Source organism: Helicoverpa zea, chromosome 21, assembly GCF_022581195.2.
Source record: "Helicoverpa zea isolate HzStark_Cry1AcR chromosome 21, ilHelZeax1.1, whole genome shotgun sequence".
NCBI lineage: Eukaryota > Metazoa > Arthropoda > Insecta > Lepidoptera > Noctuidae > Helicoverpa > Helicoverpa zea.
In genome coordinates, this window is record NC_061472.1 from 10,862,111 (window position 1) to 10,876,924 (window position 14,814).

Sequence of the window (14,814 nt, forward strand, 5' to 3'; positions counted from 1 at the left end):
ATTCCATTTGAGCACTCCATTTGCTCTTTAATCTGTATATTAATCAATCAAACACAAGTAGTAAACTTGCTAATTCTCACGGTATTAAAGAGTGGGCTTTCAATAGTTATTATAATATGAATATCACTACAAGACACTAGTACATACATATTGCTATATAATGGTGAAAGAAATACTCAACGTATAATAATATTGAGTAATTGAGATTGACGTGTGACATACGTAAAGTGCTTTTAAGAGAATTTATTTATTTTAATGTAAGCTTTTATATCGATGAAATAGAAGCCACTTCGAGTTAATGTTGTGGGTGTATTTTATTATGTGTTGGTATTCGAGCTGCGTTTGCGCAATTGAATGAATTTGTTTGATAGATAAGTGTGAGAAAATAATCTGAATAGTTTTAAGTTAACTTAAGTTTTCAAACTTTTTCTATTTTTATACTATCGGGACTTAATCGCGATATAATGTAAATAACTTTAAAGAAACATTGTACTTTTGTCTTTGCCTTACGTTTTACCCAAAACTTTACTACTGCTCTACTTATGTTAAAGTTATTTGAACCTATCATTCCTTTTTCTAATTCTAAAAACTTAGGAAAAACCATCTTTTCTTTTTCAAAGAAAACCATAGCTTTGTGATATGGTGCTATAAACCCAACAATAGCAGGATAAAATCTGGTGTTTCCATCCATATTAACCTTTTAATACTTATGTTAACTTAGACTAAGCTACCGTGTGGCAATCACACGCATCTTGAACATAAGTAAATAAGTACCCATTGCGAACTGTTACCAAACATACTTGTTAGTATAGTGTCATATTGTTAGCGATTTCGAAACTACATTGAAGTTAAATCAATAGTATTGTAACTGAGGAAATATTTAAGTTTTAAACAGAATAAGAGGCTGGGAAATTGCAGCTCTTCTCCATTTCCAAATTCGTTTTTCAGATGACAAATCTTTTGTGAAAAACTGCCTCTATACACTGCTATTACAAAGCTACTTAAAGCTATAGCTAAGCTTCTACTGTAGCATTTCCTTTAGATATTTGCACTGTCACACCTTACTTAATTGTTTTTGTTTGTCAAATCGATTTGAATATTGAAAATGAAAATTACTCGTTTGAAACCTAAAACTCAGATTTCCGGAAGTCATCACATGCCAACGAAGTTAGTTTCTCTAGGTACGTGAACAAATACCCAGGTCTTAGGCCAACAGCTTAGAACAAGACAACAGATTTCTCAAGCCCCCTGTATACAGATACATCATACATACTAAATGATTAAAGCAGCCCGTAGTCTGGAAGTTGGTGATTGATTCACCCGTGCATCGGAGAGCACCTTAATGTCGGTCCTGCGTCCTGATCTCTTTCCTGTCGTGTCGGATTGCCGTCCCATCGGGTTATGAGAGTGAAGGAATAGTGAGTGCACTTGTGTCTGCGCATTTGCTTGTACACTATAATATGTCCTGCGCAATTGGCTAATCTCCGTATATGAAAATAGCCGCCGTAGCCGATAAACAGTTAGGTGGACATCTTGATTAAAGTGTTTAAAAATATACTTAGTGCAGTTAGGTATCATCATTATAATCCTGTCCTTATCTCAATTAATTTGGGCTCGGCACAATACGACACAAGCAATTATTTTATCATTTACCTGCTGTTTTAATCCATCGTTTGTATCAACAATCAGAACAGAATCAGAAACAGCATAATACTTGTACCTATCATATTGATTTAAGTCATTTTACCTATGCAAAAATACGAGCTTCCACTACTGGTTTCACTGGCTACCTGGGAGAATTACTCCACGGACGCGGATAAAAAGTAGATTACATAATGATGGGAGCCTCCAATATCTCGGTACTTTTATAATGTCCCGGTCTATAACCAATATCATTAGGATTCTTTTCGCATAGTCTGCTTCCTATATCAAAAAACACACACGGAAATAAATCCGGCTAACCTTTCATACAATCATACTAAAATATACATCATATGCCACTAAACAGTTGACCGGTTCACAAAATAACGCCCGAAGCCATTCACAAGTTAAAAATAAAGACATGATTCCAATTAATAGCTGTCAAGTGTAATTTAACTCCTTACGTCAACTGCTAAACAGTTCTAACCGCAGTGCTCTTGGCCTATAATAAGAAATTTAAATTCAATAAAGATTTCTTGTTAATTTCTTTGCAATTTTATTGAAAGTGTAACAGGAAAAATGGTAGCTCTTTTTTCCTGTACTTACGGTGTCAAAACTTTAAGGAAAATAATACCTAAGTCTAGGAATAGGAATCAGTAAATAGAAGAAAAAGGGTTGAGAGAAGCTTCCTTGATAAACCAGCTAAGAATTTTTCAAAGCGGATCAGTAAGTTCTGAAATTAGAGCGCTCCAGCGAACCGATAATCAAGCATATTCTCCAGCTTTTTAGTATAGATTTAATAAACTCTATTATCCAATTACCTAACGGAACATCAATACATCAAACTATAATAAGTACCATATTAACCACACACAAAAAAACAACTGTCTTACAAACCTCCCACCAATAAAAACTACACAACTCAATCAACCGAGCCGACAATTTTTTCAAACGATATCAAATCTTACAATGAAAGAAGAAATAAAAAACAAAAGGCAGAAGCTGACGTCATCAAGTCCTACCATGGCTATCGGAGACCACAATCGGAGGCCGATAGGAGGAAGTGGAACACCATGGAGTTAGGCGCAGGAAGTGGACTGTGTGTCATGTTTTAGTGTGTAGGGCTGGCCAATGAAAGTCGCTGTTTGATGAGTGAACAGAAAATATGATGTAAAAATATGATGACAAAATATCTTCAAAAATCTCCTTTTTGATTACATTTTTAGTTGGTTTGAAGGCTGTCTTCTTCATATAGGTTTACAAATTCTAATTATATCCATTTGATTCTACCATTTCTAAACTTATTTATTTCTAGGTTTATAACAAAATCTTTGAAGAGTTGAGGTCCCTAGGAGGTACCTTAATTATGTATGACTTAAATGTTTTGTTCACCCATTGTCTATGTGCTGTCGAACTATAAATTAATATTCAGACCTTCACAGGCATAAATACTTCATACTCACACTTGATGACAATTCAATGAAGTTCAATGTACCTATCACATTATGACACCATACTTTCCACTGATACAAATTCAGTACATACCTCACTAAACCCTAAGTAATCCTAATAAGTTATTATAGTTTCTAACTTTCGCCAACCCTAGGTTACATAAGGGCGTGCACATACGAGCGATTTAAAAACGCATTACGTTTAACGAATGCGTTTTGTATAATAGAAATGTGGCGCGCCCCTGTATTGTGTTGCTTTCTATGTCATTAGTCATAGTTAAGTGGTGTATGTAGCTACTGTATGCTACTTTAAAATGTTAGTCAATATTAATTTTAAGTACTGTAAGTGCAAAACAAAAGCTCTATTAGCCTATTTCTGATACTTTAGAATTGGAAGTCTGTTTGTCGGGTCTTTCTTCCTAATTCATTTTATACAAGTAGGCTGGCTTAGCTCAAATCGGAACAGTGATTATTGAGAATAAAAAGAATAAATACAAACAAACTCTTCAGTTTTATAATACCTACGTATTAATCTGTTAAAGGAAAGGTCACCTTTTGGCGATACAATATTATATCATAAGGTATATTTAATCCTAGTTGAAATCTACCTAGTCATCTATAATTTTTATTATTCTTCCTTGCTTGACTGGGTGTTCTCAAATGTAATTTACACCTTTGGTGTCAGTTACTCTTTTGTCGTAATAAGCATGGTGTTTCATAGAATCTTTGTCTATGGTTTTAAAGCCCCATCCTGTTTTAACTATAACATGGTCATATTTAAAAAATATTACCCAACTGAAGTTGTTTAAACTAGACTTATAGGCTTATTCTCTTCTGCAAATAAGTTATTTTTTAACTGATATTGAAGTGCCAAGTGTAATTCTATATTTACACAAAAGTTAAGTTATTGGTTCTTGTTAAATAGCAGTTATAAACAAATATTAGAATAGAATAACTGACTTGCCAAAACAATTCCGTAAGAAGCAGTTGACCTTCACCTAAAATTAAATGACACACGAACAAAAACAATTGGTGACAAACAAACAGACGCTCGTATGTAATATTTAATTACTGTTTACTTAGACGTTTGTACAAACGATGTTTTCGAATATTCTCACTGTTTGTATATTTCTTCCTTTTATCTTATTATCTGTCATCTGAATGTAATTTAGGTAAAAAACTTGGATATAACTATTCTTCTTAGAACGCCTGGGGCGTTAAATCCGCTATTATGTATTATCTGCAAGAAGTATTAATTAAATAAAAAGCCGGAAGTCATAAGCTATCTAACACTGAAAAATTTTTTGCAATCGATCCCTTAGTTTCTGACATTGCCGCTTACAAACAAACTCTTCAGCTTAACAATTTTAGTATAGGTCACTGACGATTAAGTGTCCTTATACATCCATATAATGGTATTATCTTCTATCAAGGAAGCTTAAGGGCCCATTCATTGGCTGCCAAAAGAGACGCGAATGCGCGCGCGCTAGTTCGCGCGCTACATAAATTAATGGCAGCATTGTTATTGGGCACTATGATTTGTTTGTGACTTTGCTTCTTAAGGTTTATACCTATTTAAAATAGAATTTAATTTAGCGTTAGACGCCACTAGTCGTAGTTGGACGCCAATTTCGTTCTCTGATGTATTTTTCTAAGCTATACTTTTTTTTGTAAAATTACTTTAAAAATAATATTACGTTAAGGCAGTCAGTTCCTTTTTTTTAATATTTTCTAGTGTTTCTTAAAATATGAGAATGAGATTGGTTTACTGGGCCTTAAATATGTATTTATATACATTAATAAAATTGAAAAACATCCTGAATGCGCTAAAAAATTTAATAAATTGGCGTTTAATGAGAGTTAAAAGTTTCTGAAACTTAAATCAACAGTAACACCTAACACCTTACAACATACATTGCTAATTATCACTATACACATGTACTACACATGTATGTGTATGTGATTGCGCCTGTTCATCTGTGTTGGACTGCCGTCTGATTGTTTGCTAATTATTAATTGCATTTGTTTTGCGTGACGCGGGGGCGGGTGGAGGTCGGTGTTTCATTTGTGAGTTAATGCTGTTTAAAATTGGATATTGTAAGTTATTTAATTTTGCAGTGGCCGGTTTTTACGGGACAATTATATCTGCTTGCGCCTTTAACTAATAGTATAGAAAATTTCAAGGTGTGATCTCTATAATTTTTCGATTCCTGTCAAAAATCTCTATGCAAAACTGCTTCTTCCAGTGGCTTCATCCGCATCCCGTAAACTACTCTGCAAACCAGGACCTTTATTACCAAACTCTTGTAAAATAACAGTTTAAAAAACTTTTGATGAGAAATCTGTCCGTTTTTTACTTTTTTTATGAATATGAAGCCGTTTTAGCAAACTACTCTTAACTCTATCAATAAATCAGCATTTTCTAAAGTACTTGAAAACTGAAGTGAAAATTAGTAACTTAATCTCCTGCTTACCTGTAAGTGATCAAACAGTTAAGTTTGCTCAAGTTAACTGTGTTTGATGTAACTCGTTGTGCTAACAGGAAGTTAAACGTAACACTTGTCATGTGTTTGTGGGGACAGCAGACATAGAGGTGATTTAATTATGTTTTTAGAGAACCAATATTTTTGGGATTACACACCGACTCCGAGTAACTTTTGATAACTAAACAAAAGTAGCCTAAGTCTGTTTTCAAGGACTTATTTATCTCCATGTCACATTTCATCTTAATCGCTCCAGCCGTTTCAGCGTAACAATCTAACAAAGTGACTTTCGCAATTCGTCCGATTTTCAAGGATGTGACGAATCTTATACATAAGTCTGTCTAGTTTAAAAGTTATTTTTCTAAATTGTACAAACATTGATATTGTTTCTAAATATAGTCCCCTCCCTCTTCAACAAATTGGGTTTATTTCCTGATTTGATGATTGCAGTTCACCACTGCATAGTGCCGACTTCCTAATGCCATTTGTCAAAGAGGTGTCATTTCGACCTCTGGCCATCCATGACCTTAGAGGCAAGAAAACTCTCAATCAATGATAATTTGAACATTACGTTTTACGTACGTTACGTTTACGTTACAGCCTGCTGGGTACAGGCCTCCTCTCACATGGAGACGGATATAATTTAAACAATGCTAGGAAATAGATACTTAAATAATAATTTCGGAGAATTTGCTTGCATATTTCGACAGCCTGTCTGACCTACAACTTGGTTACAGAGCCCTGCCTCATTAGCACGCCAATGGCGACGTCGCCGGCTACGTATCCAAGTAGTTAGTATTGAAATGTATGGAACCTAACTCACTTGGCGACGGTTTGGCAACGTAGCCAAATTGGAGCCGTGGCCAAGCACATTTCACTACGTGGCTTCTGGCTACCGTGGCAGCTTGGCGACGTTACCACGATTGCCACTATAATGTACACGGTAAAGCGCACCTCCCTCACTCAGTCGCCAGTGTGGTCGCCAGTCAGCTGCCATTTTATGACGCTCACTCGAAATATAGTACTTATTAATAATAATATAATATATAATATAATTTATTTATTTCAAGTAACATAGACTCATATACAAAAAATCCATTTACACAGTCACATTTTAAGCATTCACAAATTACACAATACACCTAATTCAACATTAAAACACAAAATATTAAATTACATTATTAGTTTAAATTAAATTATTAGATGTCAAAAAACAAGTAAACAATTGACTGTGGAGACGCCATGGCCACTCGACTTGGCGACCTGCGGATGCCAGAAGTAGCCAGACCTGCGCCGCTGGCAACGTCACCATGGCGTCCTAGTGAGGCAGGGCAAAGGTTAAGAACCTTTGTAACTCGCTGTCACTTTCTGTCTTTGGATTACTAGTAACTCTAATCAAAGCCTAAAAAATACACACCAGTAATGTGAATAAAGCAACTTTAAAGTTAAAATTTAAAATCAAACACGAGTTGAAATATTAACTATAGTATGAACCTTGAGCCCAGGCACACTCGGGGCGATAACTATGCCATCCATATCATTTGATGTCGGATATCATCAAGCCTATGCAAATGAGATAAACACAAAGTGCCGACGAACGAGAGAAATCTGACCACTGACCGACCTACTGGTACAGTCAGTTTTATAAGAATTGACCCAGCATTGTAAATTGCGTGTTGAATGTGTAAATGTTTGTTTACATAAAGTAATTAAGAGGTTTCAGCTTAATTGGTGGAGTTTAAGGTGCGGGGTTCGATTCCTTGGTTGAAACCAGGACTATAAGTATATAAAAGTTAGCTTTTTGTTAGATGGGCCATTTAGCATTGAAATAATTTTCCAAATCGGTCTATTAATTCCTGAGAATAGCGCGTCCAAACAAATAGACGTTTGGTCTCCATAATATTAGTATAGATTTCATCACAGTATGGCAACATCTGAACGAAACTTTCCTTATCCTAATAAAAAATAATAGCTAGCTCATAGCGAGCTTTCAATGAACAGATAAGCATTTCAAAACTTGCTTTTCTCGAAAACCATAGCTTAGGCGAAAGTCCCATCACACTATCTCCTTATCTCCCGAATATTACCCCATAGAAATTCCTTGCCTGCCCTCATTACAAGTAAAAGTATTTCCCCATAGTATGGGATGCTTACCGTATTACGCCATGGGAGGTCAATAAACTTGTCAAGTCTCATGGTTCATTATCAAAGTTATAATGTACTTACCTACATGTACATGGCGTAAAATTTGAAATTTATGATAGTCTATACAATCCTTACGATTATAAATAGTCGTAGTTGTGTATGTCACCTCTTCTCTTTATGAGAAGAAGCCTGTAGTAGGACTAAAATGTTCATGGTGAAGTAATTTAGTCTTATTATTTTTATGTCATGTTTTTATGAATAACTACTGCACAGATTTTTAGAAAACAGGTCAATGGGATTAACAATGTAATATTAACACCGTATTTTCAGGATACATAAACAAAATAATTACTCGGGATGCGAGTGAAACCCGTGAGAAGCACCTAGTGCATTGTTATATTAATTTATCTGTATGTTTTGATTTACATCTGTTGAATGCCGACCATTAAGATGTGGGTTTGATTGGCATATTGGAACCACATCATTGATCTAAATTAACAACCTTATAACTATTGTTTAGACAGTCTAGTTAAATATCACAATTAACTGAAGATAAGGTTCAATTATATCGATAATGTCTATTCAAGTGTTAACACAATTTCCATGGATACATATACTGCAGGATATGAAATTGTAACCGGGTAAAGATGAGCAGGAACTGATTTCGCTTCCAGTGCTCAATGAATCCTGTAAATTAGTGCTTCTTTTGTTTTATATTAGTCATGTGAATTGCACGTGATGTCAAGGGCTCTTCAACTTATATTAATCATAGTCAATCAATACAAGATTTTATTTAACCACTTAAAAGCTATAATCCAACATAAGTGCATTATTTTGCATACAAGGCTTTAAAACGAGGGATTTTACCTCAATTTTATCATATTCAAATAGCCTAAAATACTTGAAAATACATTATTTATGAGCAAATACGATAATTTTTAGTTATTTTCACACGATATGCAAAATTTTGATGCAGCCTTCATTACGCTTCGGAAGGTCAGACTCGTTCCGTGTTCTAACCTCAGACCGTTTGTTAAATATATAAAATATATTTGACAAACATATACATTAGGTAGTAGGAAATACCACAGATTTATTTCCGATTACGTATTACATTTCTGCACCTTCAGGATCACTTTAAGAATTCACGCTTTGCCGCCCTGAAACTTTGTGCGGAATTGACTTCTAGTGAGAACTTTATTGTTACACTTTGATACTATATTAACTTCGTAACGGCTATAGATTCAAGAAATAATTTTGGATCAACCAATTAAGGTATATTTTGATGAGATCTGTATCTATTGAAGGACATACAGCATTATACTGAAACGCCACTCAATTTTAAGTTTATTATTTCGAGGATAGATCCTAAAAATCAGTAATTAAAACAATAACACATTAAGCTAGTTGAGAGCATAATTATGAACTAAGCAACATTATCATAAAGATAATACTGTTTAATAATAGAGCCTTAACTAACTGATAGGGAGGCGCCATGACACGTGTGTCAACTACCGGTACCACGGTTCCTTTTGTTATACTTGAATATAACGGGCTGTTGTTAGTAAATATGATTTAAGAAATATCTGTGTTATTTACTTAAATAGTTATTTTACCAAGAACTTTGGGCTTGAAGTTTCTTTCAGCAGTTAAGGATATGTAACTTATGATATTATATACCAAGTGAATAGTTTGTTGGACGCGCAAATCTCAGAAACTACTGGTCCAATTGTAAAATTATAACCCATTTTAACGGGTACGTGAAATAATTCCCTCGGAACGCGCATGGCTGTTCTCGAGGAAATTATTTTTTTTTTCACTACAATGATAAACATACTCATAGTAATTATCAAACAACAATTTGAACTCGTCCACCTGCTGATCAAACACTCAATCTTCACTCTACCTAACCTTGCAAATTATCGGAAAAGCCACTCTATATTAGACTCCATTCATCACAAACCATCTGTACTTATAACCTGATTAATGAACAGTCATACAGACAAACAAGACCAGTACAGCCATCTTCAGGACATGTTCAGACATAGGAACATCGTTTATCATTGAAACAAGTGCGTATGCCCAGCCAATAGCCAGGTATGGTACAGAAGTCCAGCTAAGTTAAATTAAATTAATTGCTGTCGCTTCAATAGGCAGGAAGAATCATGTAACTGAAATACAAAGATCTGAAATTATCTTTGTAGATAATAGTTATCATCTTCCTGCCCTTCTCCCAATATTATTTGAGGTTGACGATTTAGATTGAAACAAAACATTTTTTTTCAAAATCTTGCGTTATTTTGCTTGTTATTATTAGACGGTAGCATATAAAAAAAGGTATTTCTCCTATAAATAACTTACATATTTTTCTACATTTTTCCTCGCGACAATTTACTCGACCCTTTGCCACAAACTGTCCGAATTAAACCTTCTGTCATAGCTTCATGGTGTCCCCAACTAAACACATGTTAGCAAGTAGGTCAAAACCTTGCCTCAGGGCCGACAAGACTATCGCTCATGGTGATATATGGCGCTAACCATCTCCAGCTTTTGTTACATTTTGTTATTCTGCAAATGGAGAAAATTATATTCAAAAGCAATATATCATTGAAGCATGTATTGTCACTATTATTGAATGGATAAATTAGGTATAGGTCCTTAAATGGCATACTTTTTCTACAGCTGCGTAAATGGTATCTCCTTGGGTCAATTAAATAATTAATTGTTTAGACTAATAAATGTTTTCGACTACTGTTAAATTGTAGTCATTTAATTGGTAGATTCTAGGCGGAAAATGTTGGTAAAACATAAATTGTTACGTAGCAAGAGGTGCTCTTAAGTTATTTAAAATGTTGTTAAGTTACAGAATGTTGCACAAGAGGGATACATAAATATTGGATCGCAACCATTGAAAGAAATCACAGATAAGTCACGTAAAGTAACCCATGGAAAGTGTTCCTATATCGTATGTGAGATGCTCTTTACACCTTACGATTTGTCGTGTCGTATCGTAAGATTAAAGAAAATATTCGGGAAAATTAATAAGCTTAAACGTGAAACCACAATTAACAAGCCCACATACATATGTACATGTACATACAATTATTATTATTTTTAGCCCATACTGTCCCACTGCTGGGCAAAGGCCTCCCCATCTTGCTTCCACACTTCTCGATCTTTCGACCGAGCCCACCAGTCTCGACAATAGGCGTCCAGGTCGTCACGCCATCTCTTCCGGGGCCTACCCCGCCTGCGGTGTCCATCCTGAGGTGTCCACTGAGAGACGATAGTGGCCCATCTTTCTGGATGCATTCGGCTGACGTGTCCGGCCCAGTTCCACTTTAATATTGCCGACTTTCGGCCCACATCAGCGACTCCCGTTTTGGAACGTATGTCGGTATTTCGTACACGATCAGTTCGTCTAATACCTAAAAGGCTACGTTCCATCGCTCTTTGGCAAACCTTGAGCCTGGACTTCTGACACTCGGTGAGGGACCAGGTTTGCGCACCATAAGTTAGGACGGGCAAGATACACATGTCGACTAACTTTCGCTTGAGTGAAAGGGGAAGGTCCCCTTTCATGTAGTGCCTCATGGACCAGTAGCTCTTGCAGGCGTTGTCGATGCGGCGATCATGATGATGTACATACAATATTTAAGTTATAAGTTAGCACGACGAATTTACGTAATAATCATTTTTGCCTCGTTTTGTGGTTAACGGGATTCGTAGCTTTATAAAAAATAATTCCATTACAAATATAACGAGACAAATGAAAATCGGACAGTGTAAAAGAACTTACCTACATGAGCATAACTTTTTCCAAGATGTAGTAATTCAGAATGTTTAGAGCTATGATAATGCTGGTGGCGATTATAAGATAAGCTATTTATTACCATTTTCGGATTTTATAAATGTGAATTATGCATTTCTGCACTGTGTGAATAAAAAACAAATCAGCACGAAGTTTTTAATATGGTTGACGGTTATGTATAAAACGAATCAGATATTATTTCCTTTTGATATTATAGTATCTTTACAACACTTTTATTTATGAAGATTATCAATTTATTGTTTTAATTTTATTGATGATTTTTGATAAGAAACAATACCACTGAACAGTGGGTGTCGCTATGTTAAATATCAACTACTTTGGTAGTCAACTTACATGTCATAAATATCAATAATCCCTTTGATATGTAATTTTATGGCAGGAGGGGTCTGTCGCCTGCTATCATATCTATAACATACCTTTGTACTTAATAAAGTATATAAATATGATATTGCTGGACAAACTTGTTTTTTGTTCCAGTTTCTTTATTTTTCATGAAACATCTCCTGACATTTAAGCAAAAATTAATAAACAATCATGTGTAAACAAAATTACCCATTAGCCCGCGCCCCGTTGGAACTACTGTCCGTACCGGTATAAAATATAGCCTGTGTTACTTGCATATCATGTAGCCTTTTAATGGTGAAATATTCTTTTAAATCGGTCCAGTAGTTTTAGAGTTTATCCAAACTAAAAACCTATTTTTCTACTTTATAATATTAGTGTAGATATAGCTAAAGCTTCACAATATTATAGCTTGATTTACAACTCAGTCTTTACTAAATACGCGATCCAACCACAAGTGTCGCCCACAGCCGGCATCTGCCTCTGAAGTCGCCGACATGCGCGGGAGTCGAGATATAAACCACTTATCGGTTATGTTACTCGTTACTTAGTTTTCCAGAAATAAACGTTATTTGTTGATTTTTAGAAAGATTTTGATCGTAATTTCCTTTTATTGGGAATGGTCTGATTATTGACATTAATTTCTAATGATATTATCTATCTAATTGTTTTTTATACGATTATTTACTTAAGTATTTCCTTAGATATACTGTGCATCTAATCATCTGCAAGCTTTTAATTAAATATACAAAGAGTTTTTTTTTAAATCTATGCCTCATCGTAATTTGGAAAATAGGTATATCTAGTGTAAAATATCATGAAAAACTTTTACCATTTTGAACTGCACTTCAAAAAATAAATTAAGTATCTTGTATAAAACATAATTTTATGCCATATAATACGTGCCCAGAAGCACATTTCCTCATAACTTCCCATAGCATCCGGTGGATCACACATCTAACCACGGTGACCATAGTAACCATTGCCGCTTGGTTACATAGATGCATAGCACATACCGCGTGCTTTGATGTAGCCGACAGACCTTCGGGTATTGCGCAATGCAGTTACGTCCTTTATGACTTATAATACTAAGTATTTTGATATTAGTTTTAATGAGTTATTTAAGTTAGTTTATTTGGGAGTTATTTTAATGAATCTGAACGTGTATCAAGTTAAGAATTAGAATTTTTATTTTCATAACAAAGTTTTTATATTATTATCTATTAGCCCCAAACTAGGTAGGTTTTGAGGATAACTGCTTGAAAGATTTTGATAGCATTTTTAAAAGGTTAGAAATAAAAATCCTTATATGTATAAGAAGGGTTTTCTAGAATGACAGCAAAATTAAGTCACTGTCAATAGCTTGCGTGTATTCTTGATAGGAAATAGTTATACCTATTCTGGATGAAACTTTATTTAACCTATTACGTGGTAAATAAATACACGATATATTATACTGTTCGATATGAAATTCCTGATCAATATGGGACAAAAAATGTTGCCAACTTCCAGTGTTATTTAACATAGATATATCTCTGTCTACCCTACATGGTGATACAGGCTTGAATATATAATATTCTTGTCAATAAACAACATACCATACTTTAATATAATGTTATTCCATTCTTATAATGTAAGTAGATTTCCGTTGTCGAGTGGGACAAAGTATTATGTGTGATTTAAAGTATTAATTTACACTTAGGAACAGCAAATTCGCTACACTTCCAAAAATATCTGCGGCTAAAACAGTGATTATACCTCTATATCTTTATAGCATTGAATTAACTGAAAAAAAAAAACTGAAATAAACAAGTTCGTATTTGAAATTACCAACCTATAAAAAAATCTTGTAATTAAACTATTCTATACTACATATTTTTTGGACCATTACGCGGTCACCAAAAAACTTCAAATAAAATAGCTATTCATTCTGCCTGCAGCATGTTATTTAAGTAACTAAACTAACACGAATAATTAAAATTATTTGCATTTTTTACTAACCCTGATTCACTAACCTCTTGTGCACATAATCAGCTCTAAGTCTATCTAGACCTCTTAAAAGTGTTTACTCTAACGACACTGCAATGCAAATATAAGTATGCATTAAACCTTAACCACACTGCAAACTTTTAGTCGGCCGATAGTTTGTTTGGGCTCATAAATCAGTATGAAGATGTAGGTAGTACGCACATTATATAGGTATTTAGCCGGTATCAGACCTACTGACAACCTTTTTTTTAACGATGGCAAAACTTATCAAATGACCTCTCCCAATGCGGGTTAGCAGCGGTGAGGGAGTGTCAGACTCTTACTGACTAAAAACCGTCGTGTTCTGTCGAAAGCCTTTTATGTACCAGGGCCGCGGTAACTCTTTCGAACAATCCCGCAACTGTCTTCCCACCGTTTAGTCTGCCGTGTGCTACTACGGGTACTGTTAAACTAACAAACAGTTTATAAAACCATTAACACTATATAGCCGTTAATATGATGTATTAACATCCATTAAAAGCCATATGTTTTACTACTTATATATTCCCTTGTTACAGATTTCCTCATGCCCAGTTTAAGATAATTGTAAGTGGTAGCATGCCTCTATTATACGTTTTAATAATACATGATGTATCGACAGATGGTGTTTGTGACTCGCTATTAGATGAATATACTTCCTAGTATTCTAGTAATTATGAAATAATTAGGTAGGTATGTGTAGGTATTATTAACTAAGTTATTCATATTGTAGGTAACAATATACACAGACATAAATGACTCTTTCTTTCTCTGTCGTTTAGAGATTAAGATCCAAATATGAATGATCAAAAACAGTATTTTAGGATTAGATATAACACGTCACTAAAATCTGCAAAGCTGCATTGGTCTTTATAAATTCGGTATTTTTGAGCGAAAAATCTAAAGAGAAAAG

General features: G+C 34.5%; 1 protein-coding gene across 5 annotated transcripts in view; it reads left to right on the top strand.

The window, feature by feature from the left end:
• LOC124640951 (inverted formin-2) overlaps positions 1 to 14,814 on the top strand; it is a 112,307-nt gene that overhangs the window by 53,497 nt on the left and 43,996 nt on the right. For 2 of the 5 annotated variants that reach the window (XM_047178932.1, XM_047178934.1), the window contains exon 3: positions 14,441 to 14,468. The exons of the other annotated variants lie outside the window; for them this stretch is intronic. The gene's annotated coding sequence lies outside the window, so the exon portion shown is untranslated. The remainder of the gene's footprint in view (positions 1 to 14,440; positions 14,469 to 14,814) is intronic. 5 annotated transcript variants of the gene reach the window in all.